Source organism: Etheostoma spectabile, chromosome 6, assembly GCF_008692095.1.
Source record: "Etheostoma spectabile isolate EspeVRDwgs_2016 chromosome 6, UIUC_Espe_1.0, whole genome shotgun sequence".
NCBI classification, from domain to species: Eukaryota; Metazoa; Chordata; class Actinopteri; order Perciformes; family Percidae; genus Etheostoma; species Etheostoma spectabile.
In genome coordinates this window covers 22,028,951-22,043,749 of record NC_045738.1, presented here as the reverse complement: position 1 = coordinate 22,043,749, position 14,799 = coordinate 22,028,951, and the positions used below count along the sequence as shown (strand labels likewise).

Genomic DNA, 14,799 nt, shown 5'->3' with positions numbered 1-14,799 from the left:
TTAAAGCCAAGGTTTTATCATTGCTTTTCATGTAAGTGTGTGATTTTGGAGAAAACACGTGGTTTTAACAAAACCGCATTGTCTTTTACTTTAAAAAGTAAGAAATTGGATTTCAAATGATAATATACATCTAAAATAACTCCTTTATCTGTCTCTCTCTCACTCTCACTCTCTCTCCTCTCTCTGAATGGCGTGTCTCTCTTTTGTCTGACTGTCTCCTTCTCTTTGTGTCAATGTGTTTTGTCTCCCACTCGTCTTCTGTGCACCGTGCGTCTCTGCGTGCGTCCCTCTCTCCAGTCATGACAGGTCAGGCCCTGGGGAAACCAGCAGCGGGGCTCACATGGATGACAACCCGCCATCCGCATCAACGTGGCGCTTCAAAGCGTCTCCAGTCGGAACCCTCTCCGGTTCCCTGAGACGAGGCTTGCGCGTTTACTCCACTGTCAGTCCAAAGAGTCCATACTGGAGCTGTGCGACGACTACGACGACACCGAAAGGAGTTTTACTTCGACAGGAACCCAGCACTCTTCCCCTACGTGTTGAATTTCTACAACACGGGAGGCTGCACGTCATGGCCGAGCTGTGCATCTTCCCTTCAGCCAGGAGATCGAGTACTGGGGCATCAACGAGTTTTTTGACTCGTGCTGCAGCAGCGCCTATCACTGTGGAAAATGGACCAGGACCGGGAGGAGTGGGAGGACAGGAGTGATGAAGGGGCACCTACTTCATCTTTCGACGAACTGTTGGAGTTTTACAGCACGCCACCAAGTTTGACAAGCAGCTGCTCGGGAGCGCGCGGAGGCGCGTCTGGTTAATGCTGGATAACCCCGCTACTCCTGGCCAGCCGTATCATCAGCATCCTCTCCATCCTGGTGGTGCTCGGCTCCATCGCCACGATGTGCATGAACAGTATGAGCGAGTTCAGCCTGTTGGCGTGAGGGGCAACCCACAGAGGACCCCCGTTTTGAGACTGTCGAGCACTTTGGCATCGGCTGGTTCACTCTGGAGCTGCTCGCCAGGTTCACGGTGGCGCCGGATCTTCTGCATTTCTTCGAACACCCGTTAATATGATCGACCTGGTGTCCATACTCCCGTTTTACCTGACACTGCTTATAAACCTGGTGGTTGAGAGCAGCCCGGCGCTGGCCAACCTGGGCCGTGTTGCACAGGTGCTGAGGCTCATGAGGATTTTCCGCATCTTGAAGCTGGCCCGTCACTCCACGGGGCTGCGCTCCCTGGGGGCCACCCTCAGGAACAGCTACAAAGAAGTGGCCTGCTGCTCTCTACCTGGCCTCGGGGTGTCGTTTTTCTCCGTCATGGCGTACACGGTGGAGAAAGAGGACAGCGAGGACCTCTCCACCATCCGTCGTGCTGGGTGGGCACCGTCAGCATGACCACCGTCGGGTACGGGGACGTGGTCCGGTGTCCATAGCTGCAAGCTGACCGCCTCGGCTGGCATTCTGGCCGGGATCTTAGTAGTTGTGCTTCCGATTACGCTCATTTTCAATAAGTTCTCTCTCTTCTACAAGAGACAAAAACACTGAGGTCGCAATGAGAAGCTGTGATTTCGACGAGGGGATAAAAGAGGTTCCTCGGTCAACCTGAGGAACTATTACGCACACAAAAGTAAAATCCCTCATGGCGGCTGTCAAACATGGCCGGAGTTCACCCAGTGAACACAGTCTGAATGAATCAATACATTGAAACAGCGGTGCAAGTGCACGCGGTCAGGATTGGGTGACACTTCCATTAATGTGGCTGCATGAGGAGCTGTACAGGGTGCTGAAACCTCTGTCTCAGAAGCCCACTTCCTTCCACTGATGTCTGACCGTTACCTCTCTGTAGCTCAGTGCAATAATGTGTTAATCTGTGTGTCAGTCACCATGAGAAAGTAAGCAATGTACAGGAGAGCCTGAATTGATAATCCTGTGCATTATTATGGCCCCTCACCAAATAGGCCAAAATGTGACCATTGAAAAGTAGTAGTTTTGCAGTCCTCAACGGTGTCACATCCTCCAGCTATCCAGTACCTTGTTGTATTAAATATGTCTGAAAGTAACTCAGCTGTACCTCTTTAGAGAGAGTGTGTGATTTGTAATTGTTATGTTGCAACAGCATTACTTCGATGTGTGGTTTAAAGCAAAACTATAAACAAAAAATACACAACACACTTCCTCATGTTTTTCATGTGCAGAAGCAAGCGTCTTCCTAAGTGTGTCTTACTGATAGAGATAAACACATGTAAGCCCGAAGGGGGTTGGGGAGAGATGGGTTACAGTAGTGACTGACACAATATCTGAAACAGTTTGACAGGCATCGCAACGACCATTCAGAGCTTTCATGTTGAATAAAGATATTGCATATATGTCCATAAGCATCCATTCATTTTAAAGTCAGTTTTTTTACAATAAATCAATAGGTTTACTAATAAACTGTCGTATTATTCACAATTAATTGACGGCCACATACATGGTATCTATTGGTAGCAAACAGCATTATATATCTATGGAATCATAGAAGTTACCCTTCTTCATGCTTTCGGAGCTTTCTGAGAACAGAGTGTAATTCTAAATAAAATGAGGTGTGGCTTCCACTGCCTGTTTGTATGATCCTATGAAAACTTATGCACACCAATTTGTATGATGTCCTTTGAAATTAGGATTGCCAGTGGTCAGTGACTCTTGGAACATGACAGTTAGACACAGTTAGTCTCTTCAGTTTAATTAAGACAACAACGGTTGCTGGGAGACGCTGCAGACACTGGAGCTTCAATCGTTTCAGAGGCAGTTTCTAGTTAATTTTAGCCCAAAAAGGTGACTATGGCTGGGTACGGATCGCGAGAGAGGGTCCTTTTAAGCATGGTGCAACAACTATTTGTTATCTTGTGAGCATCTGCTACATTCAAGGCATTGCCAAATTAGCTGATACAAAGCTAGTCTTTATCGACATTGGTCTTAGTTCTGGGGTGTTTGTAGGTGCCTCCAGAGATTCAGCTGGATGTCTGTTACCTTCTGCTTTCTTTGGTTGGAATTTAACTCTGGTGGCTTTATTAGGATTATGGTTACCTGCTCCCACGATCTCTGCAGGGTAAATCCACACAGCTACCTAGACTATCTGTCCAACAGAGTTTCATATTGCATGACTAAAACATCTTTTCAATGCACCCATGTCCACCAAAACTCTTTCCTGAGGCCATTTTGCGGCGGCACCGGGGCTGTCCGGCGCTCAGCGATTAAAGACAATTTGTATTGGTTTAAAGACATGCCATAAACCAAAGCACATAATACTCCTTAATAAACTAACTCCTTCTCCCTTGCTCTCTGTCTATTGTTGGCATCCTTTGTTCCAAATAGGTCATCGACCTTTGACCTATGCACAGGCCTGTACTAAGCAGTGGTTGGTTAGTGTAAGCGATTAGTGTTTGCACATGTGGGGAGAGTGTGTGTTACGGGGCAATGTTCAAAAGGTGTGCACCATGTTGCCATGTTCCTGGTTAAATGACATATAGGTTATGTTTTTCTCTGTTTGGTGGCTGTTTCTCTGTTTATTGGTTGTGTCACAGACTCCGAGGTGATACCAATCAGCAAGACGTGTCTTGTAAACTCGTAGTAATCCAAAGCAGACACTCAACAGGTGGTTGAACCACCCCGTTCAGTTTTTTTTAAACGTGTTGCTACGTTTTGTTCGTGGGGAACGTGTGCATGGTGAATCAGTGTAGCATTTTGATTGGTTGTTAGAAAAGAAATCAATTCACTTCCTTTTTAGATTTTATGTTTAGGTAAAAATTGTTGTTGAAGTGTTTTGAAAAACTGAGTGAAGGTAGTGTTGCTCTTTGAGTGAGAGGTTTCAAAACCATGTGACATGTAAAGATTTTGTCTGTAAGAAGTTGTAAAAAAAAAAAAAGGGAAATTTGAAAATAGGCATTTTCTCATTTCTCTTCTATAGAATGTTAATTAGGACTTTTGGAAAATATCACATCAATAAATCGGAAAATATGTCACAGCTTAAAAATATCAATTGGCATTCTGGATTAAAATTGTTTATAAATCCACTGTGAATGATTTACATATAAATCCCTGTAAAAGTAGGAATATATACAGCAATACACCTGAGATTTCTGATAATGTATATTGAAAAATGTATTTTTTGAGAAAAAGGCCTTTGTTTGGCTTAAATTTGTATATATATATCTTATATCCTACTTTTAGGAGCTCACAGACTCAAATAGCAATTGTAGGTAAATAAAGATCTAAAGTTGTATTTTGGTCGTTTTTGAGATTTAAGATTGCGAAATCCTTCAACAATAAGGAAATCCACAATGTTGGGTAAAGAAACATAAATAAAAACTAGGAAATAATAATGGTCCAGATGGGCCCAAATTGTCAAAGTCCTCCTGTATCCCGAATAGAGGGCCGTGGGCTAAAAATAATGATGTTATGAGAAAATGTACTACAGTTATAGAAAAATGAACTTTAAATCTAACTAAAAATTTCTAAAAACACTGCTCTTTAATCTGCATACATGATGTATGACAGACTTTTACAGTCCTTTATCACTTTCCACAGTGGGAGACATAAAGCCCTTCTATTACATTAACTTGGGCTCCACTGACTTAATAAATGTTTTTAAAAATAAATCGCACTGTATTTAATGGGAAGTTACCAGAACTGTGCTTTACATTGCAGAAAAATTTGATTAAGTACTTTTAGCTGCACACAAATTGTACATTCGTAGCCATTACGGTATGAATTTACAGAGACTTCAAAATAAAGGACGAATAGGCATGAGCATGTCTAATGCAGGGTCGGTCTCACACGAGTCTGAAAGAAGACATGTAAGGTAACAAAACAACCCCATTTTAAAATGACCAGAGAATGAAAAAAAAAAAAAGATTTGCCTGCAGTGGTCTGGCCTTAAAAAATCCCAATTCTCTGCAAACACATATTCTCTGCATCATAACATTAATGGGAACCTGATGTTTGATTTGAAGGATGATTGTGGGGTGATTTGTAACTCACTTCACAACATGTCATGCTCACTTGGAAAATACTAATGAGGATTCAGTATTGCTGGTTTTCAAAGTATATCTGGGGAGCTCATTTGAATAATATTTACCCTCGAGGGCCAATTATTCAGTCTCCTTTTGTTTACCCCCTGTGCTCCCCCCCCCCCCCCCCAGGAGCAAATCCAAACACCAGCAGTGCCAACTAGCATGGAAAATAGTCATGATTTCACAGCGACGGTGGGTGACATTTACACACGGAGGCATACCACACGTCAAATCTTTTCCAACTTAGGAAGTGTGAAAGTAATCATAGAATTTGGAAGTTTGAATTCTAACAGTGACAACTTAGCATATCTTAGTAGATTTGGCCAACGTCGTCCAAGTCCAAAAGGCAGAGCCGTGTTTTGTGTATGTGTGTGTGTTTAGGTCACTGTGACTTCTGAGGTGGGAGATGGAGATTTCTGGCCCCTCCGCAGCCTCAGTTGGCTCGCCTTTATCTTACCATCTGACTGGTGTTGATAGATGTAAGAAAGGCCCTGGGCCTGCCTGGCACACAGCCGAGTGCAGACGCAGCTCATTCATTAGAGGAAGGCCATGGCAAAAAGTCTGCTGTCCTCCCCCTTACACCAGTAACCAGCAAAGCTGAAATCCATTCCTTCCCTTTCTTTGATCATCAAGAACCCAAATGTTTGACTCATTCATGCAGAAAAGGAGTTTTGAGGGAGTTTTTTTTTAAAAGTGTCTCCTGTAATCATGAAGCTTGCAGTTGTGTAATTTTATAACAGGTTAATTGTTTTTTTTGAAGGATTTATTACGAGATCAAAAAAGTTCACTTTTCATCTAAGTTTTCTGACGTTCGGTGTCATTTGTTTTCGCTGTATTTTCAACAAAGACAAGAGAAGAAGATCATGAAAAGATGCTGATGTATTTTTTGCAAGAACACTGAGATCATTAGCCCGGAGCTGACAGGGGAATAAGAACTATAACGGTGTGCGTGCTTATGTGGTGTGAAACACTATCCTGTACACACAACGTGGCAGGACAGCATGTTTAATGGGGAACTTATGAAGCTGGCCAGCACCAAAGTGTCCCTCTCCAGTCGGCTCGTATTGGTGATATAAAACTGTTACTAAGCGATGCGTTCGTGTTTGTTGCAACATGACCATCTGCCGCTATCCTTGCTTCAAATCAGTGTGGGAAAATCGGATCTTTTCGGTGCTTGTTTCTTCCCTCCGCCCTTTTCTGCCTCTTCCCACCATGCCTTGATCTGTGAATACTCAGAAATAACTCTCCTCATTACATGGATCACGGCATAGCATTATAACTACAGAATCTGATCAAAAGCGAATGCACGTAACGCCCAAAACAGGATGGCTGTTCCTATTGCTTTCATGCCATATAGACTTGGAAGACAACAAGACTTGTTTTATATTCACCGAGCTAATCTTTATTTAGAGTGGAATACTTTAGTTCTAATGGATCTTTTGCAGATAAAGGGTAGACTTTTGTGTGCATAAATTGCATGAGATATTTAATTTAAAACAAAGCACTTGGATTCAAATTCCCTAAAACAAAGGCCGAGCCTACAGCCATGCAAACGGCTCTCTGGCCATGTGGTGTTTTGAGCTAAATGACCCTCAGCCTGCTAAACAAGCTCTAGATGCTACCATTAGCCTGAACAAGCATCTAATGCTACCACCAGCCTGCTAACACTCTGAAGTTTACAATCCGCATGCTACAAGCACAAAAGGTACAACATGATTGCAGTTCAGCAGGTGTCATTGTACATGTTCAGCATCTCAATTCAGTGGCTGCAAGTATTCAGTCCAAAACCCCATATTTCTTAAGAAAGTCAGTAGATACATCATCTGGGAACCATGAATGTCTGTAAAAATCTATTATTCCAATCCTTCCTGGTAGATATTGAGATATTTGAGTAGCTAAGTGAGAAACTTGACTGCTGCTCGTGAGGCTGTAGAGAAAAGTGTGGGATCACCAACGGATCCTGGCTTCACTCCACTGGGGACAACCTGACGCCTGTGAAGATTTCATGGCATTTAATCCGATGACCTATGGTATTTGTTTCAGTTCCCAAGCTTCCTTACATCCACATGACAACATGTGAGCACTACGTGTGTTCCTTAAATGTAACATCAACAATATCAAATCATCAACATCTTAACAATTGTAGTTCACACTGAATGAACACACAGCATTGTTTACCCCTGCACAAAAAGTTGGCCACTCACTCCAGAAACCACATGCACAAGACCTTCTGACGGCCATACTTCGAGACAAAATGGTGAACATTATCGCGCCCCCCTCCCTTTTTTTTTTTTTTTTGTTTAATGCCAGCAAACTCTGTCTGCGCCCATTTAAGTGACTCATCCGGAGAGACAGATGTTTGATGTAACATCAAAATAGTTTCCCACAGGATTTGAATTGAGTTTGGCACAAGGCACACTGCTGCTACCAACAAATCCGAATGCTATCCTACATTTTACAATGCTTTATGACAACAGCTTTAAGAATTTATACTAAAACTCCACAGCTCAGTCCTGTTAAACGGCCTCAAAAGGATGGAAATGCAATTTTGTTCTCTACAGCCACAGCAGGTTATGGTCTACTTTGGCAGTTTTTGTTTGGATGGCACGCGGAGTGCGCCAGTATAGCCCAAAACACTTTGATTAATAGGGGGCCCTGTGTATTTCGGACTTCTAAGTGCATGCAGGGGAGATGAGCTGAAAGTACACCCAAGTGCAGATGCCCTCGGTGATTTAAAACGCTTTACTTCATTAGGAATGTGACTTTAGTACTTAACCTATGAGCTTGATGCATTTAACGTGGGAGCTAGACCGGAAGAACACTGTTGTCTTGCACGTGTTTGCTAGAGTTTCTCTATAGTCAGTAAATTTAAAATGGAAAAAAAACACATGCACGCAAGCAATGGTAATTCAAGTAGCAGCAAATCAGTGGATTCAGCAATGTACAACGACTGATCTGTAATGACGTGTGGGTTTATGAGGCCCAGAATCAATTAGTACCGATACTTCCCACCCCCTGAAGCCGGACATTTAAGATGCTGCCCTCTGGTTCCGCTTCAGTCCAGCCACAGCCAAAACAAATAGGTCATAACGTTCTCTCGTACCCGCTGCATCCCTCTATGTTTACTCCGGAAAAGAAGGTCACGTCTGACCAGGAGGTATACTGGACTAGGACTTTTAATGTTTTTTTATTTATTTTTTCCCCCATTTGGTCTGTTTTTTTAATTCATGTGTTGTTCTGTTTGGCTGTACTGTGTTCAATGCTTTGGCTTACTGCAGCAAAATGAATCGCCCCTCGGGGAGTGAATGAAGGTCTGACCTTTAGTGCTTACTTGGGGGTAGTTTGCCAAGTAATTCTCGGGGCATTAGTCACACAGTAAGAGCGTTCCCCCATCTGGCTGAGTCCTGCATGGCGCAGGTTTTGAATCTGACCTTGCTGCTTCTTTTCTGCTGTCATCCCCCCTTTCATGTCTATCCACTGTCTCTACATGAAAAAGGGAAACGCCCTCCCCCCCCAAAAAAAAGCTTGCATATTCTCAACTGCTTAGAGCATTACAGACCATCATCCCCACGTGCTTTCCAACAAGTCAACTAGGATCTTCATCATCCGTTTCAAATCAAATCGAATCATCAGCAGACCAAACCGAAATTGCGGATTTCTTTGTTAACAGTTTTCAGCGGTGATCCGAGAAAAAACCTGTGATTTAGTGTACTGTGTTTTGTGGAGATGTGTTGACATAACAAGTGTTAGATAGATGAAGAAGAGAATGATAGATAGATAGAATAGATTAGATAGATAGATAGATGATAATAGCTACTTTATTCATCCCGAAGGATAATTTATCGGCATCCAGTAGCAGACAACCAAACACAACAAACACATTTACACCAAACATACTCACACATACATAAGAATAACGGGAAAAACACATCACGCACAGAAATGCAATGACATTTATTTTTTGTTGTTTTTGTTATGTTTATACATCTGTGGAAACATCCGTGCATTCTGTGGCAGAATTAGTTTTAGCCCTCGGCTCATCAGCTCTCACAGATTGCATAAAGGGCAAGTCGTCCACAGTGCACATGATATACAAATAAAGGGGGGCCAAAACTACAGTAGGCTGAACGAGTGTTGTATGTAAGCAAAGTACAATACTTCACTACGAAACTTCTATTTACTCCACTACATGTCCTAAATACGTTCACAAATAAATCAGAAGCCTTTTTCGATCGTCAAAAAGCAGGTTTTGGCGATCATCTTACTCTAAATTGCTAAGGAAAATGCACTCTCTACTATTCCACGCTGTGCCACGGAAAGAGGAACAAAACAACCAAGGCCAAAACTTGAGAAGAAGGAGGGAAGCATAGTGGAGATAGTGTCAGGAACACCTGGGTGGCAGGCTCTTCGTGCTTGGTACAGACGAATGACCACCCTGCAAACAGTGGTGATGAAGATAACGTTGCTAACTTTTGTACAATTAGTTCATAATTCAAGTTTTTTTTTTTTACTGTACTTTGACATCTATACTTAAGTACTTATATCAAAAACTTGTCTGTGATACTTAAGACAGAAATATCAGGTATTTAAGACTTTACTCAAGTATATTCTAAAAGGAACTGTAAATTCCACCAAGTCATTGTAGGTGAGATCCTCTTGTACTTTTTATACAGTATACACAGACTGGCTGTCGACTATATTTTTCCTACAGATTACTGGAATGGGAGAGTAATCTGACAGTTCCCCAGGTCCATCAATAACCACAGTATAGGCTGACACACACACCACACCCACACACACACACCACACACACACACACACACACAACCCGTGTGTGGGAAAACTGTGTAGTTTTATCTGATGAGCAGGTGGCCTCCTGGCAACAGTGTATGGATGAACTGTGTTTATCCCTTTGAGTAGTCGTTAATGATCAAAAAAGGCTATATAGAATACGCAGTCCAGCGAATGGTGGGGGGGGGGCGACCACATCAGCGTTGGAATTAGGTCATACATGAAATATCCAGTCTGAAAAATGGTAGGGAGTGGAGTAAAAGATTCACATACTCCCTGTACCAGAGGAGCGTTGATTACTGCATTTCTGGTAGCGGTGCCAGCTAAACCAGTCCTGGTGGAAACATAACAAGGGAGCGATTGTGCTTTAGGTTGAGGAGTGGAGACCCTGTAACCCCTGGAGGGGAATGTTCACAAGCACAATGCCAGGAATCCTTATGTTCAATTAACGAAAAAGTCCCGCTATAGTCCAGAATGGGGTTGTGAGAAAGCACATTAATAACACACACACTACCACGCATACACATAGCTCAAGTAATCTTAGCTATGTTTTTTTTTCAGACACTACTGCTCCCACGGGTGACACAGAGAATCAGTTTGGATCATTCTTAGTTGGATGGTGGTGGTGGGTCCGAGTCAGAGGACAGACACAATCAGTCTTTTCCAAAGTTTCAAAGGACAGGGAAAGGCTGGAGACATATACAGATCATCCTATTTTTCAGCATTGTCTGTGTGATCATTTTGTGTAATGATTTTGCATGTTAATGTGTTGTTTGTGGTTGCTTGTGTGTGGGTGTGGTGTAGTGTGGTGGGTGTCACTTACATTCCCTCCGGAATCATTTCCTCTAGGATGTGCCACGGACGCGGGGAGACAGTTGATTTGTAAAGCTTGAACCGAAATGTTTCTCGGTGCGGTCCACCGAGCCAACGCGGCTGACGTCAGCAATACCTTGAAAACCCCTGATATTTCAAGTTGTGTACTTTTCAGAAACTCGAAACAATGACCCGTGAAAGGTTCTACAACAGGAGGCTATCAAGGCTGCCTCAACACAAGGGGCCGTGGGACACTGCTGGAGTGTGAGGAAAAATGTCTGTAAAATGCACAGAGGCAACAATCTATTCTTGTACTTAGGTAGGGACAAACAACTGTTACGTCTGGGGCACATGCACCGAGAATTAATTTTTGATTACATCAAAGTGGGGACTACGCGAATAAAGATAAGTTTCAGGATTGCTGCTCCAAGAAGAATCAGTCGTTAATAATAATAAAAATATGTTTCAGCTGTGCATCTGTGTCAGTATGCAACACCGCGACCATGTGAAACGTGAAAATGCTTTTCCTAAAAGAAGCACGGGCTGGGATGACATAGTGTTGGTCATGATGTGACTATCTAGAATAATGAGATCTATTTTTCTGTTACGTAGACTGCGGCCCCACTTCTTTTTTTCCTCTCCCATATCCCCATTTCACACGCATGAATCTTCCAGGTTATCAACTTGCTAATACAATGGGCTGCATTCACCCCCTATAGTATGGGGAATCTGGTGGAAAATGGCCTCTTTGTAATAATTGCAGTGCTGTACCTTTGTGGGGGGGTTGTTAATGGCCTTGAAATCCCCCTGGTGTTCGAATTACTGTGCAAAGGCTGCATCGCTCCAGGGGACTGCATTATCAAAGAAAACTGATTTATGGAACAAACTGAACTCCAGCCTGGTGCGTACGGGGCCGCTGGTGTTTTCCTTTGAGCTTACACTGTAAAAATGGCAAGTTATTTCTTTCGATTTTCACAGTAACACTATGCTATGAAGTTTTTACTGTAGAATTGCTGTAAACTTTACATTACAACCTTTTCGACATGACAAAATCACAGTAGTCTAAGGTATTAGAGTTGAAATCACAGTATCCAAAGCATTACTGTGAAAAAAAAAAAATCCCAATATACCACTTAGTACTGTAAATTAGTAGTAATTTTTATCTTATGTTGTGTTTAATTGTTTTTGTATTTTACAATTAATACATACAAGACTTGGTAATGGAAGTACCGTACCCTTTACTGTAAACCATTCACAGCAACTTGCTGACATTGTTGCCAGTAAGTTTACTGTAAATTTTAACTTTACATTTGTTACAATGTATAACCCAGTTGCTTGTGGGGAGCGGTTTTTTTTATCATTTATTTAAACATGTGGAAAGCAAACAAACATCCTCAGCAAACCATCTTTCTAAATGGATAGTAAATTATTCAAATAAGGGATTCCTGTGAAAAAAGGAGTTGGAAAAAGATAGTAAGATAGTAACTATTCACAAGTACTGAGGTGCTGGCATTTCCTTCTAACAGATACATGGTGTCAGTTTTTGGGATTTGATCATCTGTGTTTTCTTTCTACTACTGCTACTACTACTACTAATACTACTACTACTACTACAACAGCACTAGCCAGTTGTCAGTTTCGCATTTGTAAAGGCAAAAACTTCAAAAGGGTACTAAACCCTGACCAAATAGTCAGATTTGATTATTTGCTTAAATATACAAATACAACTTTTTTGTGGTCTGTTAACATGATCATCATCTGGGTAAATCTGAAAAAAAAAAAAAAACATTAAGAGATGATTGAGAACTTTGGGTTCCCTAATGACCTACATAGGACACCGAATACAAAGTACTCAAAATACTCACCGCTCCCAAGGAAAAATTAGATTTAGAACCACCCGAGTTTTCTCCCTAATCTGAAGTTATCCTCTCCACTGTCACACTTAATGCCCTGTGCTGGTGGGGGAAACTACAGGACTTGTTGGGTGCTTTGTAAATTATAGAGTGTGGTCTAGACCTAATCTAGCTGTAAAGTGTCATGAGATACTTTTTTATTAGTTAATACTATGACTAATTGAATTGAAATGCTATTTAAGGTCCCAGTATTATGAGTTTTTCAGTTAATTCTCTCCATGCCAGGGGCCACCAGGCTTGGAACATCACGCTCCACTGGTTTCGGTCTGCAAGCTGCACGTCGTGCTTTGTTCCACTGTTCCAGCCTTCACCGTTACGTTCAGTGCCACCTTCGCAGCCAAGTTGTTTTTGGGCGGCATCTTGCATATTATGTCCGTTTGTTTCTGAAACGGCGTTTTTTCCGGGCGTATGTGTTAGCCTCTGCCCAACCCCCAAGCTTTGGAGGGCCAGTGGTTTTTTTCTGTCAGGTCCTTCCCTTAACTGCGTTGGTCCACGACACATAAACTGTGTACCCCCCATTCCGCCACCCGGGGGACGCGCCTCATACGCCGTGCGTCCCACGCGAGGAAGTATGGAAGTAATATTGTTAATTATAATAGCTTTCACCATTTTTATCATTATTTACATAGTTTATATAATAGAATCATTTCACCTAATTAGATTCTACATTAATGCTAGTTTGCATTCATTATGTTTATTGCCACTTGGGAGCATGCAACAAGCTGTAACGTGAACATTTTCAAAGCTTTATGGCTTATACTCAACAATTAGGCTATGATCACAATGGGCGTCTTTTTAGACAAGAAAAAGTTGACCTGAGGTGCCTTCGTAGTAAAAGAAAAAAAAACACTACTGTTACAGTATCCCTAGATAGGTTTATGTTGAACGGTGCAACGTTGGATAAAACAAATGGTGGCGCGAGCTTGAGAAGAACAGAGAGGAGACAGGGGGATTCCACTAACTACATAAAACTAGCAAGTCCCTGTTCATTAATTTGACACAGGTCTGGCTACTTCACTTGTCATTGGCAGCTGTACAAAAAAACGCCACACGTTGTCCCTCCCTGGGATTATTTCCAAAAAGAACTCAAAAAAGACCGGCCAAGTGTGAACATAGCTGCCTAATTTACAAAATCAGTAATCTAAACGTAATTTTCGAGACGTGTTTCTGCCACCTGTGTATGTAAAGTCCAATATCTGTAACTTTGCCCTGCTAGCTGCTCCACTATGTTCCCCAGCAAGTTGCTAACGTTGTCCATCGTTGTCTGGGCAGCTGGGTGTACGGGGGGTTTCCAGAGCCTTTAGATAAACCAAAAAGTTTTGTCTGAAAGGAGTATGCCACCAGCAGGCCGCTTGGTTCTTTTCAGGGTATTATTGTATAAGAATATGTGTGGCATATATCCTCGACTGGGACGTCTAAGCAAATGCCATTTGCCCAGCTTATTTAATAGCTCACGTTTACTGTTTGTGTTGAACAGTAAACTTCCTTTATCTTGTTATGTGGCGTTTGCTTTTGAAACGTTTTCAATGTCCACCAAACACGGCATGGGGCGTCGTTTTGGTGGATTCATTTGTGCCCACCACTTTTTTGAACCTTGCGGCTCAATTTAGTTCAAAAGAAAAATCACAAATCTATCCCCACAGTGCAGGCACAGGGACAGCCGGTCTGCTGCGACTGGTGACACGCTTCTCTGTTCACAACACGCAAACACTGTCACACGGGATGTCGTCCTAGGTTGGGGAGGGGTGATGGCCGGGTGTTTGGCTAAATGGAACTTGCATGTCCCAGGCTTTTTGAAACCAAGGCTTTCTTCTTCTTCATGAAATGTGTTGGACCTCATCAAATTTTTTGCATGCATTTTTAGTTCTTTTTTGGGGCATTTGAAGCTTTTATTTTGATCGACAGCAAAAGACATGAAAGGGAAGAGAGAGGGGGAATGACCATGCAGCGGTGGGCCGCAGGTTGGAGTTGGACCCCGGGCCCCCTGCGTTTTCGGAGAAAACCTCTATATATGAGGCACCTGCTTCTACCAAATGCGCCGATCCGGTCACCTCTGTATACATTTTCATTCTTTACATTAGAAAAGTTACGGACAGCATCATTCAACCATGATCTTCCGTGAAGAGAAAAAAAACTGTGTGCTCATTGTCCCGCAGTTCTGAAAATTCACTTCTGAAAATGGGCCCTTCCTCTCCCTCTGCCCCAGCACATAAAACCAATGCCATGAAGCAA

General features: G+C 42.5%; 1 pseudogene; it reads left to right on the top strand.

The window, feature by feature from the left end:
- Positions 1–299: 299 nt before the first annotated feature.
- On the top strand, positions 300–1,704 carry LOC116691764 (potassium voltage-gated channel subfamily S member 2-like; annotated as a pseudogene).
- Positions 1,705–14,799: the final 13,095 nt, after the last annotated feature.